The sequence below is a fragment of the Mirounga leonina genome, unplaced genomic scaffold (genome assembly GCF_011800145.1).
Source record: "Mirounga leonina isolate KUSES-001 unplaced genomic scaffold, KU_Mleo_1.0 Mir_204, whole genome shotgun sequence".
In the NCBI taxonomy this organism is placed as follows: domain Eukaryota; kingdom Metazoa; phylum Chordata; class Mammalia; order Carnivora; family Phocidae; genus Mirounga; species Mirounga leonina.
Window position 1 is genome coordinate 14,348,560 of NW_023270513.1, and position 26,005 is coordinate 14,374,564.

The following is a 26,005-nucleotide window of genomic DNA, read 5'->3' on the forward strand; positions in this document are numbered from 1 at the left end:
GAATAAAGATAGTAACATCTTTAAAGTATTCTTGTTTTATTAACAGAATTACTTTCTACTTTTTCCTAGAGTCCAGGACTGTCGCCCTGGCTTACTTGGAGGTTTCAGAATTTTCCTTTAGAAAGTGGGATTTCCCTGGAGGTTTTAAAAGCCATGTAATTGGAGGCTTCTCTGCACTCTGAGATGCTAAGCCTGGTAGGATAGAGCCAAGATGGCAATGCACTGCTGCTGGAGAGAATGCAGGCAAACAACCCAGAGGCAGACAGTGTAAAAACAGTGATCTGAAAAACGACTAGGTCACACAGAAAAGAGATTATTCACTTTTCTTGGAGTGCTTCCTTGAGAGGCAAAGTTCATGGAGATGCCTCTCTGGGGACAAAGGAACTGGCTGTTGCCATTTCCTTCCCCTGCACCACAGCATAAACACAAAAGAACATGAGGGAAGGAGTGCAGAGCCCACACTAGCTACCTAACCTATATACACCAAGTCCCACACCCATGCACTCTGTTGGGACCTCCCCCTCAGTCAAGCCTGCCTTAGTTTTAGTACAGTGGGCCCCCTCACCAGAAGAGCAGTAGAAACCCCAGCCCACACATGTGTCCTGACCAGAGAGTTCTTCAGGGCTTCAGTTCTAGTGGAGGCAATATCAAGTCTCATTTAACAAGCAGACCAGAACACACCTACTTAAAACTCACCACATTTTTGCCAAGGACCAAACCCTGCCCACTGCAAGCAAGGAGAACCTCTGCAGATGACCGTCTTGAAGGACAGAACAGTCAAAACACAACAGCAGGGCACATGGAACACACTCTAGAGACACTCCTTAAAGCTCCAAGGCTGGGCGCCTGGGTGGCTCAGTTGGTTAAGCGACTGTCTTTGGCTCAGGTCATGATCCTGGAGTCCCGGGATCAAGTCCCGCATCGGGATCCCTGCTCGGCAGGGAGTCCGCTTCTCCCTCTCCCGCTCCCCCCTCTTGTGCTCTTTCTCTCTCTCACTCTCTCCCTCAAATAAATAAATAAAATCTTAAAGCTCCAGGGCCTGGACACTATAAGAACTCTTTGGGATAAAGCCATTGTCTCAGGAGCAGGAAACATAACAGACTTATCTAACACGGAGAAGAAGGCAGATACTTAGACAAAATGCCAAGACAGAGGAATTCATGTCAAATGAAAGAATAAGATAAGGCCACAGCCAAAGATCTAAGTGAAACTGATATAGGTAATATGTCTGATGGAAAATTTAAAGCACAATCATAAGGATACTCACTGGGCTTGAGAAAAGAGTGGAAGACTTCAGGGAGATGCTTACTGCAAAGATAAAAGAGTTAAAAAAGTATCAGTCAGAAGTGAAGAATGCAATAACAGATTCAAAACAGGCTTGATGCAATGAACAGCAGGCCGGAAGAAGCAGAGGAACAAATTAGTGATATAGAAGACAAAATAATGGGGGGAAAAGAAGCTGAACAAAAGAGAGAGAATTATGGAACACAAGAACAGACTTAAGAAACTCAGTGACTCCATCAAATGTAATTGCATTCAAAAAAATGTAATTGCATTCATATTATAGGAGTCTCAGAAGAATAAGAGAGAGAAAAAGAGAGAGAAAATTTATTTGAGAAAATAATTCCTGAAAAATTCCTTAATCTGGGGAAAGAAAGAGACATCCAGATCCAGGAGGCATAGAGAACTCCCATCAAAATAAACAAAAACAGATCCAAACCAGATATACTGTAATTAAATTTGCAAAATATAGTGATAAAGAAAAATATCTTAAAAGCAGCAAGACAAAAGGAGTCCTTAACTTTCAAACAAAGACTGATAGACTAGCTGTATGTTTATCAACAGAAACTTGGCAAGCCAGAAGAAAGTGGCATGATGCACTCAACCTGTTGAATGGGAAAAATCTGAAACCAAGAATACACTATCCATCCACGCTATCATTCACAATGGGAGAGAGAGTTTCCCAGACAAACAAAAACTAAAGGAGTTCCTGACCACTAAACCAACCCTACAAGAAACATTAAAGGGGACTCTGAGTGGGAAACAAAGACCCAAAGTGACCGAAGACTAGAAAGGAACAGAGAAAATCTCCAGAAACAATGCAAAAACAAGTAATAAACTGTCACTAAATATATACCTATCACTAATGTAAATGGACTAAATGCTACGATCAAATGACTAGGGTGTAAGAATGGATAAAATAAAAGACCAATCTATATACTGCCTACAGGAGACTCATTTCAGACTTAAAGACATCCACAGATTGAAAGTGAGGGGATGGAAAAACATTTGTCATACAAATGGATGTAAAAAGAAAGAGTAGAATACTTATATCAGACAAACTATACTTTAAACCAAAGACTATAACAAGATGAAGGGCAGTATATCATAATAAAGTGAAAATCCCTCAAGAGGATCTAACAATTATAAATATTTATGCCCCCAACTTGGGAGCACACAAATATATGAATCAATAAAAACAAAGAAACTCATTGATAACAATACGATACTTGTAGGGGACTCTAACACCCCACTTACATCAATGGACAGATCATCTAAGCAGAAAATCAACAAGGAAAAATGGCTTTGAATGACACACTGGAGCAGAGGAACTTAGCAGATATATTCAGAACATTCCAACCTAAAGCAGCAGAATACACATTCTTTTCAGGTCCACATAGAACATTCTCCAGAATAGGTCACATATTAGGTCACAAAACTGGCCTCAACAAATACAAATATATCACTAGACAGGCAAATTCTACCAAATATTTAAAGAAGAGTTAATAACTCTTCTTCTCAAACTCTTCCAAAAAATAGAAAAGGAAGGAAAACTTCCAAACTCATTTTATGAGGCCAATATTACCCTGATATGAAAACTCGATAAAGACTCCACTAAAAAAGAGGACTATGGGCCTGATGAACATGGACATAAAAATTCTCAATAAAATACTAACAAACAGAATCCAACAATTCATTAAAAAATATCATTCACCAGGCCTTGGGGGGTTGGGGAAGGAAAGATGGTGGAGGAGTAGGGGACATATTCCAACTGGTCCCCAGAACTGAGCTGGATATCTACCAGCTGAACATCCAAGAAATCAGCCTGAGATGTAAGAAGATAGATCTGGATCTCTACAAACAGAATATTGCAGGTGGTTGGTTTCAAGGTACAAAGCGGGGAGCCGTGATTCATGGGCAGATATTGGAGGATAAACCACAGCAGGAGGGAGCCTGGCAGTGAGGATCTTACACCACCAGTGAGCAATAGGCTCCTGGGCTGGGGACGGGGCACAGACTCGCAGAACATTTGTGGCCGGGAGAGGACTTTAGGGCAGCCCCCCAGATGGAAACCAAGAGCGGAGAGGATGTGCATGCAAACTGGGGGCATCTGCTGGTTTTAGAAGCACAAAAGGCAGAGACGTGCCATGACCTGGACGTGAGGGCTGGGAGCCCTGCTGAAAGGCACACAACCCAGGAGGCTGCAGTTTATAGCAGCACAGAAAGAAAGGGAGATAGTGTGGCCTGGAGAGCTCAATGAAGAACAGACTGCGATCTCTCTGCTCTGAGGCACAGGGTTGGAAATGGTCTTTTCTGCTCTGACTCTCGGAAGAGATGCAGAAAGCCACCAGGGAAAGCTGCCAGAGAAAAAAGGCCCCCCAAAACAAGTTCCTACTGAGCTTATCCCCTGCCACAGGGGGAAGGGCAACTCTGCCCAAACAGGGTTGCCTGAGTAACAGCATGGTAGGCCCCTCCTCCAGAAGACAGGTTAGGAGAGGAAGAGGACAACAACCCTAAATTCCCTAGACAACAGGTGCACCTTGCTTGAGATGTGGTCAATAATTTGAGCTCTATACATTCCCTCACCACCCCTAAATAGAATGACTAGGAGGAGGAACCCTCAACACAAGAAAGACTCAGAGATTATGACTTATGCCACATATGTACAAATGGATTCAGATATAACCAAGATGTCAGAGATGGAATTCAGGCTAGCAATTGTGAAGACAATAGCTAGAATGGAGAAATCAATTAATGGCAACATAGAGTCTCTAAGGGCAGAAATAAAAGCTGAATTGGCAGAATTTAAAAATGCTATCAATGAGATCCAATCTAATCTAGATAATCTAACACCTAAGGTAAGTGAAGCAGAAGAACAAATCAGTGACCTGGAAGACAATTTAATAGATAAAAAGGGAAAAGAGGAGGCCAGGGAAAAACAATTCAGAATCCATGAAAATAGAATCAGAGAAATAAGTGACACCATGAAACGTTCCAATGTCAGAATTATTGGAATCCCAGAGGGGGTGGAGAGAGAGAGAGGACAAGGAGATATATTTGAGCAAATTGCAGCTGAGACCTTCCCTAATTGGGGAATGAAATGAACCTTCCTGTCCTAGAGGCAGAGAGGACCCCTCCCAAGATCAAGGAAAACAGGCCAACAGCCCAGCATGTAATAGTGAAACTTGCAAATATTAGAACCAAGGAAACCATCTTAAGGGCAGTTAGGGAGAAGAGATTACTTACATACGGAGGGAGGAACATCAGAATAACATTAGACTTATCCACAGAGACCTGGCAAGCCAGAAAGACCTGGCAAGACATATTTAGGGTACTGAACAAGAAGAAAATGCAACCAAGAATACTTTATCTGTCAAGGCTGTCATTTAGAATGGATGAAGAGATGTAGAACTTCCAAGACCAGCAGAAACTGAAAGAATATGTGACCACTAAGCTGGCCCTGCAAGAAATATTAAGGGGGTTCTATAAAAGGAGAAAGACCCCAAGAGTGATATAGAAAAGAAATTTACAGGGACAATCTATAAAAACAAGGTCTTCACAGGCAACATGATGACAATAAATTCATATCTTTCAATAATCACTCTGAACGTGAAGGGCCTAAGTGCTCCCATAAAATGGCACAGGGTTGCAGATTGGATAAAAAGACAGGACCCATCCATATGCTGTCTACAAGAGACTCATTTTGAACCTAAAGATACATTCAAACTGAAAGTGAAGGGATGGAGATTCATCTTCCATGCCAGCAGACCTCAAAAGAAAGCTGAGGTAGCAATTCTTATATCAGACAAATTAGATTTTAAACTAAAGGCTGTAGTTAGACACAGAAGGACACTATATCATTCTTAAAGTGTCTATCCAACAAGAAGATCTAACAATGGTAAATATCTATGCCCCCAACATGGGACCAACCATCTACATAAGCCAACTGTTAACCAAAATAGTCATATTGATAACAATACATTAATTGTAGAAGACCTCAACATTCCACTCTCAGCAATAGACAGATCATCTAAGCAGAAAATCAACAAAGAAACAAGAGCTTTGAATGACACACTGGACCAGATGGACCTCATAGATATATACAGGATATTCCACCCTAAAACCACAGAATACTCATTCCTCTCGAGCACACATGGAACTTTCTCCAGAATAGATCACATACTGGGTCACAAATCAGGGCTCAACTGACACCAAAAGATTGAGATTATTCCCTGCATATTCTCAGACCATAATGCTTTAAAACTGGAACTCAATCACAAGAAACAATTTGGAAGAAATTCAAACACTTGGAAGCTAAAGACCACTCTGCTCAAGAATGTTTCAGTCAACCAGGAAATCAAAGAACTTAAATAATTCATGGAAAACAATGAGAATGAAAACACATGGGTCCAAAACCTATGGGATACTGCAAAGTTGGTACTAAGGGGGAAAATACATAGCCAACCAACACTCAGACACACACACACAAAAAATAGAAAAATCCTGAAATCATTAACTAACTCTACACCTTAAAGAACTAAAGAAAAAGCAACAAACGATGCCTAAGCCACACATTAGAAAAGAAATAATTAAGATTAAAGCAGAGATCAATGAATTAGAAACCAGAAACACAGTAGATCACATCAACGAAACTAGAAGCTGGTTCTTTGAAAGAATTAATAAGATCAATAAACCACTGGCCAGAGTGATCCAAAGAAAAGAGAAAGGAACCAAATTAATAAAATTATGAAGGAAAGGGGAGAGTTCACGACTAACTCCAAGGAAATAGAAACACTTATTAGAAATTATTATCAACAACTATATGCCAATATGCTGAGCAAACTGGATGAAATGGTTGCCTTCCTGGAAACCTGTAAACTGCCAAGACTGAAACAGGAATAAATTGACAACGTGAGTAGGCCAATAACCAGTAACGAGATTGAAGCAGTGATCCAAAACCTCCCAAAAAACAAGATTTCAGGGCCTGATGGATTCCCTGGGGAATTCTACCAAATATTCAAAGAAGAAATAATACCTAGTGGCCTGAAGCTGTTTCAAAAAATAGAAACAGAAGGAAAGCTACCAGACTCATTCTATGAGGCCAGCATTACCTTAATCCCCAAACTAGGCAAAGACCCCATCAAAAAGGAGAATTTCAGACCGATATCACTGATGAATATGGATTCCAAAATCCTCAACAAAATCCTAGCTAAAAGGATCCAACAATACATTAAAAGGATCATCCACCACGATCAAGTGGGATTTATCCCCGGGATGCAAGGGTGGTTCAACATTCGCAAATCAATCAATGTGATAGAACACATTAATAAGAGGAGAGAGAAGAACCATATGGTCTTCTCGATGCAGAGAAAGCATTTGATAAAATACAGCATCTTTTACTGATTAAAACTCCTCAGAGTATAGGGATAGAGGGAACATTCCTCTAATTCATAAAATCCATCTATGAAAAACCCACAGTGAATATCATCCTCAGTGGGGAAAAGCTAAGAGCCTTTCCCTAAAGATCAGGGACATGTCAACGATGCCCACTCTCACCATTATTGTTCAACATAGTACTAGAAGTCCTAGCAAGAGCAATCAGACAACAAAAAGAAATAAAAGGTATTCAAATTGGCAAAGAAGAAGTCAAACTCTCTCTTTTTGCAGATGACATGATACTTTATGTGGAAAACCCAAAAGACTCCACCCCCAGACTACTAGAACTCATATAGCAATTCAGTAACGTGGCAGGATACAAAGTCAATGCACAGAAATCAGTTGCTTTCTTATACACTCACAATGCAACTGTAGAAGAGAAATTAGAGAAATGATTCCATTTACAATAGCACCAAAAACCATAAGACACCTCAGAATAAACCTAACCAAAGAGATAAAAGATCTATACTCTAGGAACTACAGAACACTCATGAAAGAAATTGAAGAAGACACAAAAAGATGGAAAAACATTCCATGCTCATGGATCAGAAGAATAAACATTGTTAAAATATCTATGCTACTCAGAGCAATCTATACCCTCAATGTCATCCCTATCAAAATTCCAATGACATTTTTCAAAGTGCTGGAACAAACAATCCTAAAATTTGTATGGAATCAGAAAAGACCCCGAATCACCAAGGAAATGTTGAAAAAGAAAAACAAAGTTGGGGGCATCACGTTGCCTGATTTCGAGTTATAGTACAAAGCAGTGATCACCAAGACAGCATGGTACTGGCCCCAAAAAGACATATAGACCAATGGAACAGAATAGAAAGCGAAGATATGGACCCTCAACTCTATGGTCAAATAATCTTCAACAACACAGGAAAAAATATGCAATGGAAAAAAGACAGTCTTTTCAATAAATGGTGCTGGGAAAATTGGACAGCCACATGCAGAAGAATGAACCTCGACCATTCTCTAACACCATACACAAAGATAAACTCAAAATGGATGAAAGAACTCAATGTGAGACAGGAATCCATCAAAATCCTAGAGGAGAACATAGGCAATATCCTCTTTGACATCGGCCACAGCAACTTCTTTCACGATGCATCTCCAAAAGCTAGTGAAACAAAGTCAAAAATGAACTTTTGGGACTTCATCAAGATAAAAATCTTCTGCACAGCAAAAGAAACAGTCAACAAGACAAAGAAGCAACCCACAGAATGGGAGAAGATATTTGCAAATGACACTACAGATAAAGGGCTGGTATCCAAGATCTATAAAGAACTTCTCAAACTCAACACCCAAAAAACAAATAATCAAGTCAAAAAATGGGCAGAAGACATGAACCGACACTTCTCAAAAGAAGACATACAAATGGCTAACAGACTCATGAAAAAATGTTCATCATCATTAGCCATCAGGGAAATCCAAATCAAAACCACACTGAGATACCACCTTACACCAGTTAGAATGACAAAAATTGACAAGCAAGAAACAACAAATGTTGGAGAAGTTGTGAGAAAGGGGAACCCTCTTACACTGTTGGTGGGAATGCAAGTTGGTACAGCCACTTTGGAAAACAGTGTGGAGGTGCCTCAGAAATTAAATATAGAGCTACCCTATGACCCAGCAATTACACTACTTGGTACTTACCCCAATGACAAGGAAGTAGTGAAAAGAAGGGCCATATGCACACCAGTGTTCATAGCAGCAATGTCCTCAATAGCCAAACCATGGAAAGAACTGAGATGCCCTTCAGCAAATGAATGGAAAAGGAAGATATGGTCCATATATACAATGGAATATTATTCAGCCATCAGAAAGGATGAATACCCAACTTTTACATCAACATGGATGGCACTGGAAGAGATTATGTTAAGTGAAATAAGTCAAGCAGAGAAAGTCAATTATCATATGGTTTTACTTATTTGTAGAACATAAGGAATAGCATGGGGGACATTAGGAGAAGGAAGGGAAAAATGAAGGGGGGACAATTGGAGGGAGAGATGAACCATGAGAGACTATGGACTCTGAGAAACAAATTGAGGGTTTTAGATGGGAGGGGGGTGGGGGGATAGGTTAGCCCGGTAATGGGTATTAAGGAGGGCACGTACTGCATGGAGCACTGGGTGTTATATGAAAACAATGAATCGTGGATCACCACATTATAAAATAATGATGTATTGTATGGTGATTAACATAACATGATAAAATAAAATTTTAAAAAATCATTCACCAGAATCAAGTAGGATTTATTCTTGGGTTTCAAGGGTGTTTCAGTTTTCACTAATCAATGTGATACACCACAATAATATAAGAAACAATAAGAACTATATGACCCTTTCAATATATGCAGAAAAAGCTTTCGACAAAGTACAATATCCATTCATGGTAAAAACCCTCAACAAGGTAGGTTTACAAGGAACATACCTCAACATAATAAAGTCCATGTATGAAAAGCACAGCTAATATCATCCTCATGGTGAGAAACTGAAAACTTTTATTCTATGGTCAGGAACAAGTCAGGGAAGTTTACTTTCACCACTGTGTTTTAACAGGGGTCTAGAAATTTTAGCCTCAGCAATCAGAAAACAAAAAGAAATAAAGGGCATCCATACTGGCAGCAAGAATTAAAACTTTCATTATTTGCACATGACATGATGCTCTACATAGAAAATCTGAAATACTCTACCAAAAAATTGCTAGAACTGATACAGGAATTCAGTGAAGTCACAGGATAAAAAAAAAAAAAACAATATACAGACATCTGTTGCATTTCTATACACCAATAATGAAGCACCAGAAAGAGAAATCAAGGAATGAATCCCCTTTATAATTGCACCCAAATCAATAACATACCAAGGAAGAAACCTAACCAAAGAAGTGAAAGACCTGTACTCTGAAGACTATAAAACACTGATGGAAGAAAGTGAGGATGACACAAAGAAATAGAAATATATTCAACTTTAATAGATTGGAAGAACAAATATTGTTAAAATGTCTATACTATCCAAAGGAATCCACACATTTAATACTATCCTTATCAAAATAACAACATTTTTTGCAGAGCTAGAACAAACAATCCTGACATTTGTAAGAAACCACAAAAGACCTAGAGTAGTTAATACAATCTTAAAAAAGAAAAACAAAGCTAGAGGCATCACAATTCTGGACTTCAAGTTATGTTACAAACCTGTAGTGATAAAAACAGTATGGTACTGGCACAAAAACAGACATGTAGATCAATGGAAAAAATAGACAACCAGAAATGAATCCACAACTATTTGGTTAACTAATCTTTGACAAAGCAGGAAAAAATATCCAAAGGGAAAAAGAATGTCTTTCAACAAATGGTGTTAGGAAAACTGGACAGCAATATGCTAAAGAATGAGACTGGACCACTCTCTTACAATATACACAAAAATAAATTCAAAATGGATTAAAGACCTAAATGTAAGACCTGAAACTATAAAAATCCTAATAGACAATGCAGGTAGTAACTCCTTTGACATCAGCTATAGCAACTTTTTTTCTAGATATTTCTCCTGAGGAAAGGGGAGCAAAAGCAAAAATAAACTACTGGTACTACACCAAAATAAAAAGCTTCTGTACAGTGAAGGAAACAATCAACAAAACTAAAAGGCAGTCTACAAGATGGGAGAAGATATTTCCAAATGACATATCAGATAAAGTGTTAGCATCCAAAATCTATAAAAAATGTATTAAACTCAACACAAAACAGATAATCCAATTAAAAATGGGCAGAAGGCATGAATAGACATTTTCCCAAAGAAGACATCAGATAGCCAACAGACATATGAAAAGATGTTCAATATCAATGATTATCAGGGACATACAAATCAAAAGTACAATGGGATATCACCTCACACCTATCAGAGTGGCTAAAATCAACAACACTGAAACAACAGGTGTTGGTGAGGATGTGGAGAAAAGGCAACCCTCTTGCACTGTTGGCGGGAATGCAAACTGGTGTAACCACTCTGGAAAACAGTATGGGGGCTCTGCAAAAAGTTAAAAATAGAACTACCCTACAATCCAGCAATTGCACTATTAAGGTATTTACCTAAAGATGTGAAAACACTAATTCAAGGGATACATGCACCATAATGTTTATAGCAGCATTATCTATGATCAACAAATTATGGAAACAGCCCAAGTGTGCATCGACTGATGAATGATTAAAGAAGAAGTGGTATATGTATACAATTACTCAGCCATAATAATGAATGAAACCTTGCCATTTTCAAAGACATGGATGGATCTAGAGAGTATAATATGTAAGTGAGTCAGAGAAAAACAAATACCACTTGATTTCACTCATATGTGGGATTTATGAAACAAAACAGATGTTCAAAGGGAAAATGAGAGAGAGGAAAACCGAGAAACATGTTCTTAACTATAAAGAACAAACTGATGGCTACCAGTAGGGAGATGGGTGGGGGTATGGGTGAAATAGATGATGGGGAGTAAGGAGTGCAGTTGTTGTAATGAGTACTGGGTGTTGTATGGAAGTGTTGAATCACTATATTGTATACCTGAAACTAATATTGCACTGTATGTTAACTATATTGGAATCTAAATAAAAACTTTTTAAAAAACCTAATATCAAGTTTAAATATAAAAGCAGTAAGATCAGTTATAAGTATAAAAATCACTGAATGGATTCACAAAATAACATGATGTAAAGTGTGACATCACATACATAAAGCATGGAGGGATAAAAACTTAGCACTTTTGGAATGGGACTAAACTTTAACCACCATCAACTCAATACAGACTGCTGTATACATAAGATGTTTTAATGAACATAATGATAACCACATATAAAAAAACTATAATAGATACACAAAATATAAGGAGAAAGTGGTCCAAGCATAACATTAAAGTAAGTTATTAAACCACAAGGGAAGAGAGCCAGAGAAGAGAGGAATAGAGAGGAACTAAAAAAAAAAAAAAAAAAAAACTGTAAAAGAAGTAATAAAATGACAATGAGTACATACCTATCAATAATTGTTTTCAGTGTAAATAGACTAAATGCTCCAATCAAAAGACATAGAGTGACTGAATGGCAAAAAGAAAAAAAAAGACCCATCTATATTATGCCTACAAAAAACTCACTTCAAACCTAAAGACACCTACTGTTTGAAAATGAAGGGATGGATGTGTAAAGAAACCTGGGGTAGCAATACTTATATTAGATACAGTAGACTTTAAAACAAAAATTGTAACAAGAGACAAAGGACACTGCATAATGATAAAGGAACAATTCAACAATAAGATACAAAAATTTTAAACATTTATACACCCACCATGGAAGCACCTACATACAGAAAGCAAGTATTACTAGACATTAAGGAAGAAATTGACCAGAATACAATAATAATATTGGACTTTATCACCCCAAATACCTCAATAGATAGATAATCCAGACCGAAAAACCAACATGGAAACTGTGGGTGTTTTAGCATTCACAAATCAATCAACATGATACATCAGATTAATGAAAGAAAAGATAAAAAAAGGGTGCCTGTGTGGCTCAGTCATTAAGCGTCTGCCTTCAGCTCAGGTCATGATCCCAGGGTCCTGGGATCAAGCCCCACATTGGGCTCCCTGCTCAGCAGGAAGCCTGCTTCTCCCTCTCCCACTCCCCCTGCTTGTGTTCCCTCTCTCGCTGTGTCTTTCTCTGTCAAATAAATAAATAAAATCTTCAAAAAAAAAAAAGAAAAGATAAAAATGTGTATATATATGATCATGACACAATGGACCAGATGGACTTAACAGATATATTCAGACTTTTCATCCAAAGCAGCAGAATGCACATTTGTTTCAAGTGCACATAGAACATTCTCCAGGACAGACCACATGTTAGGTCATAAAACAAGTCTCAGTAAGTTAAAAAAAAAAAAAAAGATTGAAATACCATGCTTTTTTCTGAACACAATGCTATAAAACTATAAAACAATCAGAAGAAAAAAATCTGGAAAGAACACAAGTAGATGGAAGTTAATTAACATGCTACTAAACAATGAATTAGTCAACCAAGAAATCAAAGAAAAAAGAAAAAATACATGAAGATAAATAGAAATGAAACCACAATGGTCCAAATTCTTTGGGATGCAGCAAAAGCTGATTTAAGAGGGAAGATTATAGCAATACAGGACTACCTCAAGAAGCAAGAATCTAACCTTACACATAAAGGGACTAGAAGAACAAACAAAGCCCAAAGTCAGTAGAAGGGAGGAAATAATAAAGATTAGAGCATAAATAAATGAAATGTAAACTAAAAAATAATTAGAAGAAATCAATGAAACTAGGAGCTGGTTCTTTGGCAAGATGAACAGTTAAGAAACCCTTAGCCAGACTCAACAAGAAAAAGAGAGAGGATTTAATAAAATCAGAAATGAATGAAGAGGAAAAAAACAAATGATATCTCAGGAATACAAAAGATTATAAGAGAACACTATAAGAAATTATATGCAATCAAACTGGACAATGTAGAAGAAATTGATAAATTATTAGAAACATATACCCTTCCAAAACTGAATCAGGAAGAAATAGAAAATTTAAACAGACTGATTACTAGCAATGACATTGAATCAGTAATCAAAAAACTCCCAAAAAACAAGTACAGAACCAGATGGATTCACAGTAAATTCTACCAAACATTTAAAGAAGAGTTAATACCTATTCTTCTCAAACTATTAAAAAAATAGAATAGGAATGGGATCATCCAGAATTATTCTACAAGTCTAACTTTACCCTGATACCAAAACCAGATAAAGATACTACAAAAACAGACAAACAATCTACTGGTCTCTGATGCACATAGATGCAAAAATCCTCAACAAAATATTAGCAAACCAAATCCAACAATGGATTAAAAAAATCATTCACCATGATTCATTGGGATTTATTCTGGGGATGTGAGAGTGGTTTAATATTCACAAATCAATCAACATGATACATCAGATTAACAAAAGAAAAGAGAAAAAAATGATCATTTCGATAGATGCAGAAAAAGGATTTGACAAAATTCAACATCCATTCATGATAAAAACTCTCAATGAACTTGGTTTAGAGGGAACATGCTTCAATATAAAAGGGCCATATATGAAAAACCACAGCTAACATCATATTCAGTTATGAAAAATTGGAGCTATTCCACTATGATCAGGAAAAAGACAAGGATGTCCATTCTCACCACTTTTATTCAACATAGCAACCAAACAAGAAAAAGAAATAAAAGGCATCCAAATTGGTAAGGAAGAAGTAAAACTTTCACTATTTGTAGATGACATGAAACTACATATAGAAAACTCTGAAGAGTCCACCAAAAAACTACTAGAACTTATAAATCAATTTAGTAAAATCAGAGGATACACAATTAATATACAGAAATCTGTTGTATTTCTATGCACTAATAATTAAGTAGCAGAAAGAGAAATTAAGAAAACAATCCCATTTACAAATGCACCAAAAAATGATAAAATGCATAGGAATAATCTTAATTAATGAGATGAAAATTCTGTAGTGTGAAACTGTAAAACATTGACAAAGGAAATTGAAAATGACACAAACAAATGGAAGATATTTCATGCTCATGGGTTGAAAGAACCTATAATGTTAAAATGTTCAAAAAAATGAAATTAAATGCTCATACTACCCAAAGCAATCCACAGATTTAATGTAATCCCTATCACAATATCAACAACATTTTTTACAGTATTAGAACAAATAATACTAAAATATATAAGGAACTAAAAAAACCTTGAATAACCAAAGCAATCTTGAGAAAAAAAAAAACAAAGGTGGAAGTATCACTATCCTAGATTTCAATCTTTACTTTAAAGCTGTAGTAATCCAAATGGTATGGCACTGGCACAAAAGTAGACACATAGATCAATGGAGTGGGATAGAGAGCCCAGAAAAAAACTGTCACATGTATCATCAATTAATCTATGACACAGGAGGCAAGAATATGCAATAAGAAAAAGACAATCTCTTCCACAAATGGTGTTGGGAAAACTGGAGAGCTACATGCAAAAAAGTTAAAATGGACCAGGTTCTTACACCATAAACAAAAATAAACTCAAAATGATTTAAAGACCAAAATATGCGACCTGAAACCATAAAATTCTTAGAAGAAAACATAGGCAGTAATCTCACTGGCATCAGCTATAGAAAGAGTTTTCTAGATATGTCACTTTTGGCAAGGGAAACAAGCATCAATAAACAAAAAGCCTAACTTCTGATTGTGAAAAGATAATTTCAAATAATATATTCAATAAGGGATTTATTTACATAAAATATAAAGTACTTATACAACTCAACACGAAGGAAACAATCAGATTAAAAATAGAGGATCTAAATAGACATTTTCCCAAAGAGACACATAGACACATGAAAGCTAGTTCAACATCACTAATTATCAGGGAAATGCAAATTAAAACCACAATGATATATCACCTTACACTTGTCAAAATGGCTAATATCAAAAACATAAGAAACAATATGTGTTGATGAGAATGTGGAGAAAAAGGAACTTTTCTGTACTGTTGGTGGGAATGCAAATTGGTGAAGCCATTGTGGAAAGCAGTTTGGAGGTTCCTCAAAAAATTAAAAATAGAATTACTGTATGATCCAGTAATTCCACTACTTGATATTTGCCCAAAGAAAACAAAAACAATAAATAAAAAAAATATGCGTCCTTATATTTATTGCAGCATTATTTACAATAGCCAAGATAATGAAGAATTCCAAGTGACCATCAATACATGAATGTATAAAGAAGATGTGATAAAAAAAAGATGTGATATATATGTATACAATGAAATATTACTCAGCCATAAAAAGAAGGAGCTCTTGCCTTGCAGCAAATTGGATGGACCTAAGTGAAATAAATCAGTCAGAGAAAGAAAAATACCATATGATTTCACTCATACATGGATTTTAAGAAACAAAACAAATGAACATAATCAACTAATGAATCATTGAACATTATATCAAAAACTAATGATGTACTATACCTTGGCTAATTGAATTTAAATAAAAAAGTAATAATAAAATAAAAAAAGAAAGAAAAGAGACAAAAAATAACAAACTTTTAAATACAGAGAACAAACTGGTGGTTGCCAGAGAGTAGGTGAGTGGGGCAAGGTTTGAAATAGATAAAAGAGATCAAGAATGTAATTATCTAGATGAGCACTGAGTAACATATAGAATTGTTGAAAACAATTCTATTAGGCACCTGAAACTAATATACCACTGTGTGTTAATTATACTTCAATAGAAGAGTAGATTTTTTTGTATGACATAAAAAACAAGTAGAGTACTAAGGGAGGGGTCCCAATTATATCTATTTTCCTCACTGGCAAGTAATGTGGACTGGACTCAATATTGGTAGAGTCCCAGGTTTCACTGAAGTCATTGAAGACATCCATTAGTATCTAAGTCCTTTTTATCAGGGAAGGAGAACACATATCATTATCTCTTTAGTCAAAATAATAAGATTAACTCCCACTATTTATCAAGAACTTCACTGTCAGGATCTGGAGAGGTTTACTTTTTTAGGGGGGAAGGGGCAGAGGGAGAGGTAGAGATCAAATCTTAAGCAGGCTCCATGAATAGCATGCTCCACACACTGACACTGTGCTTAATCTCACAACCCTGAGATCATGACCTAGCCAAACTCAAGAGTTGGATGCCTAACCAACTGAGCCACCCAGGTGCCTCAGGATCTGCAGAGTTTGATGGGGGTTGAGAAAGTCTACAAGACTTGAAAACTGGACAGGAAAACCCAGGTAGAAATCTATAGGAAGGTGTGTTGGATACCTTAACAGGGAGAGGGGGGTTGGTAAAACAAAGGGAGGGAATTAAGAAGTGTAATGGGGTTGAGAACAAATCCAGCTCTGGGCAAAACTGTGGTTTCTCTACAGTGCCACCTGTACCCCTTTCACCAGCCAATTCTTGATGCTTTTAATACCAACCCCACCTCTGAACAGTTAGCAAACCAATACTACTAAGGTGTATGTAACTTAGTGTATTTCCCTTCTCAGGAGTACAACCTTGCCTTATTTAATGAATACTCCTGAATGCTTTTTATCACCAAATGTACCTTGGTATGATCACAAAATGAATCAGAATATATGAAACCCAAAATCTCTGGAAAAACTAGGTAGGAGTAGCAGTAAAAATAAGGAACTGTTCTATTCTCCAGCATGTCTAATTCTGAGGTAGAGATGGAAACTGAGTAGGAGAAGCACAACCAAGAGGGAATAGAGCATTGGGAAAACCACAGGTGGAACTCTTATTCTCCCATGTTCTATAAGACATCCCTCTACTTCTTTTGCATAAAGTTTCTGACTCCTAAGTAGGGTATTATAAATATTTTTCTTCATTTTTAGAAATATTAATGATTTTCATTAAAAAGAATGGACCTTTACAGAACCTTTGAAATGATATCACTCAGGCATCTGCCTAATGATAGGCCCTACCGAGGGAGTCAATATGGTTTGCATACAGAAGTGATAGAACACTGAGTATAACATTTTCTCACCTGATACTTTTGCCAGAGGTCAGCCAAATATTTAAATCAAAGTATCAAATGTGAAGATTCTCCCTTCCAACTCTTCTAAAGAGAACAGCACTCATTTTGAGATGTGTTTGGGTATTCGGATCCAAGGTAGCTCGCCATCAGCTGTTTCATTTGTTTTCAAAGGACTTATCTTGAAAAAGAGCTCTGAACAGAAGAAAATGTACCAGTGGTATCCACATCCCCACCCTCTCCATTATGATGTGTGAGTCACTAGCCTCACATTGCTATTTCCACAGTCACCCCAAGTCTGTCTCTTTTTTTCTCATTGTTTTAGTCATTAAAGCAAAGTGTAACTTCCCCTGAGATTTGGAAATTGCAGTTCCTGCTGTAACCGACATAATTTTCAGATGAATTTGTATAATCAAATCTTTCACTGTCCTGATTCCAGCCAGAGCAACAGTGAACTAGGCCAGTGGAATGGATATACCAAAAAATGGACTATGAAACTCTGAAGAAGTGTCACTGTCTGTTAACATCTCAACCACTCTTCCAAAATGAGTTTGATTTTGCATCTGACCCAAGAACAAAAACCAGCAATGTACCTTTTCCCTTCATGAAACTATCTCATCTAGTCTGTGATTTGAAATGAAAATAACCATTGCAACATCAAAATAAAATTAAAGGACTTTAAATCCATTTAGATTTCTCCTTGTTTTAGGAACTGTACTAGTAAGTAAGAAGAGAGGGAAGATCCCATATGCTGTGATTTCAGGTACAGTGAGAAAGCACCATTTCTTCCAAAATATTTTTCTCTATTAAACTGCTAATGCCCCAATATCTATCATTCATTTATTCAATACGTACTTACAGTATCTACTTTGTACCAGGCATATTCTCAGGAACATGAACAAGGTTGAGGGCATTTTCAGATGCGGAAAGAGAAAATAGTATAAAAAACAATTGAAAGCTGGCCTGTAGGTAATGAGGGAGGGGAGTGGAGGGGAAAAGGGATAACACAAAAAGAAGAAAAAGTTAAGAAAAGAGTGATAGACAAATTTTCCTGATTTCTTAATTATGGTCCCATCAGCACTGTCAATATATCTCATTTACAGCTCCAATTAGATAGTTAAATTGGTGATTGTAGCTTTTAACCAACTCAAATGCTTCTTAATTGTGGGAGAGAAATATCCTGCAAAAGTAATGTTTTACTTTTACATTTTCTTTATTTTAAGGGTTTTGAAATATTGTTGAATAGGAAATTTATTAATTTTACTAATTTAAGGTAAATTACATTTAATTCAGTAATTAAATGTTCACTATGTTTTTAGCTTATAACTGATTCATCACTCTTGTTTCAAGAGATAAATACATAGCTTATCAAGGTTTTTCTCCAAGTCTTTTTTGTTTTTAATTCCTGAGCAAATATTACTCTAAGGTATATATATATATTTTGTTTTTGTTTTTGTTTTGTTTTGTTTTGTTTTTTTGTGAACCAGCTGAATATGTTCAAAGATCACTGATTACACCTTCTTGGCATTGACAGTTTCCCACAAGGAACAACATTGGTTTTAGCAGCATCCTGGGCCACATTAGTAAATTAGACCTACACTTGCAGCAGAAATCTCACAGCCTGAGATGGCTGACATATGAAGATTAGAATTTGTTTTCTAAATCTTCTTTACTCTCTACTTAAGCATACAGTCAAGGAAGTTCTTCCCCATAAACATAAACAATTCCTCTTTTAGTAGACCAGATACCATAAACATACAAAAAATATTAAAAGTATAATCACAATAAAATATTTCTCAAGATTGTGAAATACTACTTTGGCATATATGTAATATAACATTGCTGTTTAACATAAGCTCAAAACCATAGTGGTGGTACTTGTTAATGTAATAAAATTTTAGTCATGCTAAAGTTGGTAATTTCTGGTACACTATCCAAGAAAAATACTAGTGGGGCCAGATCAATTCATTAGATTAAGTTTCATCCCACTTGAGAGTTTTTAATCAGCAGTCCTTAAAAATAATTCCGTATTGAATTGATCTATTTTGAAAAAATGGTTATACTCTATTAGGAGACAAGTCTACTTAATTACTGAATTTTGAATGAAAATACATTGGAAAAAAGTAAATGATTCTAATTTCTATTGAGTGGAAGATTTTTTAAATTTATTTTTGTTTTTATTTATTTACTTATTTATTTTTTAATTTAAATAAAAGTGGGTTAAGATATAGTGCAGCATTGGTTTCAGGAGTAGAGTTTAGTGATTCATCACTTACATATAACACCCAGGGCTGATCCCAACAATTGCCCTCTTTAATACCCATCACCCATTTAGCCCATCTTCCCACCAAACTCCCCTCCAGCAACCCTCAGTTTGTTCTCTTCACTGTAGAGTCTCTTATGGTTTGACACCCTCTCCCTTTTTATTTTCTTTTCTTTTCCCTTCCCTTCCAATTTCCTATGTTCATGTATTGTTTCTTAAATTCCACAGTGAAATCATATATTTGTCTTTCTCTGACTGACTTATTTTGTTTATCATAATACACTCTGGTTCCATCCATACTGTCTCAAATGGCAAGATTTCATTATTTTTGATGGCTGAGTAATATTCCATCACATATATATACACACTACATGTTGTTTATCCATTCATCCATTGATGGATATCTTGGCTCTTTCCATAATTTGGCTATTATTGATAGGGCTGCTATAAACATTGGGGTGCATGTGCCCCTTCAATCAGCAATTTTGTATCCTTTGGATAAATACCTAGTAGTGTAATTGCTGGGTCATAAGGTACTATTATTTTTAACTTTTTGAATAACCTCCATATTGCTTTCCACAGTGGCTATTCTAGATTACATTCCCATCAATGGTGCAAAGGGTTTCCCTTTCTCTACATCCTCACCAACACCTGTTTCCTGAGTTGCTAAGTTTACCCATTCTGACCAGAGTAAGGTGGTATCTCATCGCATTTTGGTTTATATTTCCCTGATAATGAGTGATGTTGAGCATTTTTTCATGTTTTGTAGCCATTTGTATGTCTTTGGAGAAATATCTGTTCATGCCTTCTGCCCATTTCTCAACGGAATTATTTCTGTTTTGGGTGTTGAGTTTGATAAGTTCTTTATAGATTTTGGATAAAAACCCTTTATCTGATATGTCATTGGTAAATAACTTCTACCATTTCATAGGTTGCCTTTTAGTTTTGTTGATTGCTTCCTTCACTGTGCAGATGAATTTTACCTTGAAGTCTCAATAGCTCATTTTTGCTTTTCTTTTCCTAGGCTCAAGAGACTTCTATGGTAAGACGCTGCTGCAGCCAAGGTCAAAGAGGTTACTACCTGTGTTCTCCTCTAGGATTTTGGTGACTTCCTATCTCAAATTTAGGTCTTTCATCCATTTTGAATTTATTTTGGAGTATGGTGTAAGAAAGTGGTCCAGTTTCATTCTTCTGCAAGCTGCTGTCCAGGTTTCCCAACATCATTTGTTGAAGAGATGGTCTTTTTCTATTGGATATTCTTTCCTGTTTTGTCAAAGATAAATTGACCATATAGTTGTGGGTCCATTTCTGGGATTTCTATAATGATCCATGGATCTACGTGTCTGTTTTTGTGCCAGTACCATACTGTCTTGGTGATTACAGCTTTGTAATACAGCTTGAAGTCTTGTGGAAGGATTGTGATGCCTCCCACTTTGCTTTTCTTTTTCAACATTACTTTGGGTATTCAGGTCTTTTCTTGTTCCATACAAATTTTAGGATTGTTTGCTCTAGCTCTGAAAAATGCTCGTGTTATTTTCATCAGGATTGTGTTGAACATGTAGATTGATTTGGGTAGTATAGACATTTTAAAAATATTTGTTCTTCCAATCCATGAGCATGGAATGTTTTTCCATTTCTTTGTGTCCTCTTCAGTTTCATTCACAAGTGTTCTATAGTTTTCAGCATACAGATTTTTGACATCTTTGGTTAAATTTATTCCTAGGTATCTTATGATTTTAGGTGCAATTGTAAATGGGATCAATTCCTTGATTTCTCTTTCTGCTGCTTCATTATTAGTGTATAGAAATGCAACAGATTTCTGTAAGTAGATTTTATATCCTGTTACTTTGCTGAATTAAGGTATCAGGTCTAGCAATTTTTTGGGTGGAGTCTTTTGGATTTTCCTTTTTTTAACTTTAATTCAGTTAGCCAACATCTAAAACATCATTAGTTTCTGATGTAGAGATCAGTAATTCATCAGTTGCATATAATACCCAGGGCTCATCACATCACGTCCCTTCCTTAATGCCTGTCACCCAAGTACCCCATCCACCCACCCACCTCCCCTCCAGCGACCCCCAGTTTCTTTCCCATAGTTAAGAGTCTCTCATGGTTTGTCTCCCTCTCTGATTTCTTCCCATTCTGTTATTCCCTCCCTTTCCCTATGATCCTCTGTACTGTTTCTTATATTCCTCATATGAGTGAAGCATTATGATAATTATCTTTCTCTGATTGACTTATTTTGCTCAGCATAATACCCACCAGTTCCATCCATGTCGATGTAAAAGGTAAGATTTCATTCTTTCTGAGGGCTGAGTTATATTCCATTGTGTGTGTGTATATATATATATATATATATCACATCTTCTTTATCCATTCATCTGTTGATGGACATCACAGCTCTCTTTATAGTTTGGTAATTGTGGACAATGCTGCTATAAACATTGGGATGCAGGTGTCCCTTTGGATCACTACATTTGTATCTTTTTGGTAAATACCTACTAGTGCGATTGCTGGGTCATAGGGTAACTCTATTTTTAGCTTCTTGAGGAACCTCCATACTGTTTTCCAGAATGGCTATACCAGCTTGTATTCCCACCCAAAATGTAAGAGGGTTCTCTTTTCTCTGCATCCTTACTAATATTTGTTGTTTCCTGACTTCTTAATTATAGCCATTTTGACTGGTGTGTGGTGGTATCTGATTGTGGTTTTGATTTGTATTTCCCTGATGCCAGGTGATGTTGAGCATTTCTTCATGTATCTGTTGGCCATTTGTATGTCTTCTTTGGAGAAGTGTCTGTTCATGTCTTCTGCCCATTTCTTGACTGGATTATTTGTTTAGGGGTGTTGAGTTTAAGTTCCTTATAGATATTGGATACTAGCCCTTTATCTGATATGTCATCTGCAAATATCTTTTCCCATTCCATAGTTACCTTTTAGTTCTCTCTTGACTGTTTTCTTTGCTGTGTAAAAGCTTTTGCTTTTGATGAATTGCCAATAGTTCATATTTGCTTTTGTTTCCCTTGCCCTTGGAGATGTGTCTAGCAAGAAGTTGCTGTGGTTGAGGTCGAAGAGGTTGCTGCTTGTGTTCTCCTCTAGGATTTTGATGGATTCCTGTCTCACCTTCAGCTATTTCATTGATTTTGAGTTTATCTTTGTGTATGGTATAAAAACATGGTCCACTTTCATTCTTCTACATGTGGCTGTCCAATTTTCCCAGCACCATTTATTGAAGAGACTGTCCTTTTCCCACTGGATATTCTTTCCTGCTTTGTCGAATATTAATTGATCATGGAGTTGAGGGTCCACTTCCGGTTTCTCTATTCTGTTCCATTAATCTATATGTCTGTTTTTGTGCCGGTACCATATTGTCTTGATGATCACAGCTTTGTAATATAGATTGAAGTCAGGCATTGTGGTGCCCCCAACTTTGCTTTGCTTTTTCCAACATTCCTCTGGCTACTTGGGGTCTTTTCTGGTTCCATACAAATTTTAGGATTATTTGTTCTAGCTCTCTGAAAAATGTTGATGGTATTTTGATAGGGATTGCTTTGAATGTGTAGATTGCTCTGGGTAGCATAAACATTTTCAAAATATTTATTCTTCTAAATCATGAGCATGGAATGTTTTTCCCTTTTTGGTGTCTTCCTAAATTTCTTCCATAAGAGTTCTGTAGTTTTTAGAGTACAGATCCTTTGCTTCTTTGGTTACATTTATTACTAGGTATCTTATGCTTTTTGGTGCAATTGCAAATGGGATTGATTCCTTAATTTCTCTTTCTTCTGTCTCATTGTTAGTGTATAGAAATGCAACTGATTTCTGTGCATTGATTTTGTATCTTGCCACATTGCTTAATTCCTGTATGAGTTCTAGCAATTTTGGGGTGGAGTCTTTTGGATTTTCCACATAAAGTATCATGTCATCTGTGAAAAGAGGGAGTTTGACTTCTTTGCCCATTTGAATGGATTTTATTTCTTTTTGTTGTCTGATTGCTGAGGCTAGGACTTCTAGTACTACCTTGAACAACAGTAGTGAGAGTGGACATCCCTATTGTGTTCCTGACCTTAGGGGAAAAGCTCTCAGGTTTTTCCCATTGAGAATGACATTTGTTGTGAGCTTTTCGTAGATGGCTTTTATAATGTTGAGGTATGTTCTCTCTATCCCTACACTGTGGAGAGTTTTAATCCAGAAAGGATGCTGCATTTTGTCAAATGTTTTTTCTGCATCAATTGAGAGGATCATATGGTTCTTGTCCTTTCTTTTGTTAATGTGATGTATCATGTTGATTGATTTGTGAATGTTGAACCACCCTTGTAACCCAGGAATAAATCCCACTTGGTTGTGGTGAATAATCCTTTTAATGTGCTGTTCAATCCTATTGGCTAGGATCTTGTTGAGAAATTTGACATCCATGTTCATCAGGATATTAGTCTGTGATTCTTCTTTTTGGTGGGGTCTTTGTCTTGTTTGGGGATCAAGGCAATGCTGGCCTCATAGAATGAGTTTAGAGGTTTTTCTTCCATTTCTATTTTTTGAAAGAGTTTCAGAAGAATAGGTATTAGTTCTTCCTTAAATGTTTGGTAGAATTCTCCTGGGAAGTCATCTGGCCCTGGGTTCCTGTGTGTTGGGAGATTTTTGATTACTGCTTCAATTTCCTTTCTGGTTATGGATCTGTTCAGGTTTTCTCTTTCTTCCTCTTTCAGTTTTGGTAGTTTATATGTTTCTAGGAATGCATCCATTTCTTTCAGATTGCCTAATTTTTTGACATAGAGTTGCTCATAATATATTTTTATAATCGTATTTCTTCAGTGTTGGCTGTGATCTCTCCTCTTTCATTTATGATTTTATTAATTTGGGTCCTTTCTCTTTTCTCTTTGATAAGTCTGGCTAGAGGTTTATGGATCTTATTAATTCTTTCAAAGAATGAGCTCCTAGTTTTGTTAACCTCTTCTACTGTTCTTTTCATTTCTATTTCATTGATTTCTGCTCTAATCTTTATTATTTCTCTTCTCCTGCTTGGTTTAGGCTTTGTTTGCTGTTCTCTCTCCATCTCCTTTAGGTGTATGGTTAGGTTGTGTATTTGAGACTTTTCTGGTTTCGTGAGAAAGGCTTGTTATATGTACTTGCCTCTGAGGACCACCTTTGCTGTATCCCAAATGTTATGAACAGTTGAGTTTTCATTTTCATTTGTTTCCATGAATTTTTTAAATCTTCTTTAATTTCTTGTTTGACCCATTCATTCTTTGGTAGGATGCACTTTAACCTCCAAGTATTTGAGTTCCTTCCAAATTTTCTCTTGTGATTGAATTCACGTTTCAGAGCACTGTGGTCTGGAAATATGCAAGGAATAATCCCAATCTTTTGGTACCCTTTGAGACCAGATTTGTGACCCAGTATGTGATCTATCCTGGAGAATGTTCCAGGTGCACTTGAGAAGAATGTGTATTCTGTTGCTTTAGGATAGAAAGTTCTGTATATATCTGGGAAGTCCATCTGGTCCAGTGTGTCTCTCAAATCTACTCTTTCCTTGTTGATTTTTTGCTTAGATGACCTGTCCATTGTTGTGAGTGGGGTGTTAAATACTATTATTGTATTATTATCAGTGTGTTTCTTTAATTTTATTATTAATTGGCTTATATAATTGGCTGCTCCCAAGGTAGGAGCATAAATATTTATAATTGTTAGATCTTCTTTAAGTATGATATAGTGTCATTCTACATCCCTTAGTACAGTCTTTGGTTTAAAATCTAATTTGTCTGATATGAGAATTGTTACCCCAGCTTCCTTTTGTTGACTTTCAGTATGATAAATGGTTCTCCACCCCCTAGAGCCGGAGTTTTACAGTTCTGTGTGATCTGTAAACTTGGTATTAGTTTGATGTTCCTGCTTGTCTTCTTGGGGAGGGTCCTGTTGCACTGATTCTCAGGTGTTTTTGCCTGGGTGGAGTTTCACTGCCCCTTGCCAGGGGGCCAGGTTCAGTGTAACCTGCTTGGGGTTGCTCTATGTGGCTTTTGTTCCCTGAAGGCTTTGCATGCCACTTTAGAGGATGGAAAATAAATAAATCAAAATGGCTGCACCCTGATCTCCAGCCCTGGAGCTGAACAATCGTAGTCCCCACTCTTCAGTGCACCCTCAGGGAAAAGCAACCAATCACTTTTGTGTGCGCCAAGCTCTGCAGACTTCTGCAGTGTGCACCTGTGCCAATCCCCCCGGCATAAAGGGGGGCAGTCTCACCGTGGTTCTGCCCCTTGTTGGGCCCCTGCTCTTGGAGTAATGGCTGGATCTGTGCACACCTGCAACACTCCTCCTGGGGGATGGAGGAGGGTCTCACAGTGTTTCCTCCACTTGCTAGGTTGCTGCTTGGAGAACAGTCACCTGATCATGCCTTGGTTTATGTTTATGGCAACCCCTAGTTTAGAGCCCATTCCTGGGCTTGTTGATTATAGCCGGCT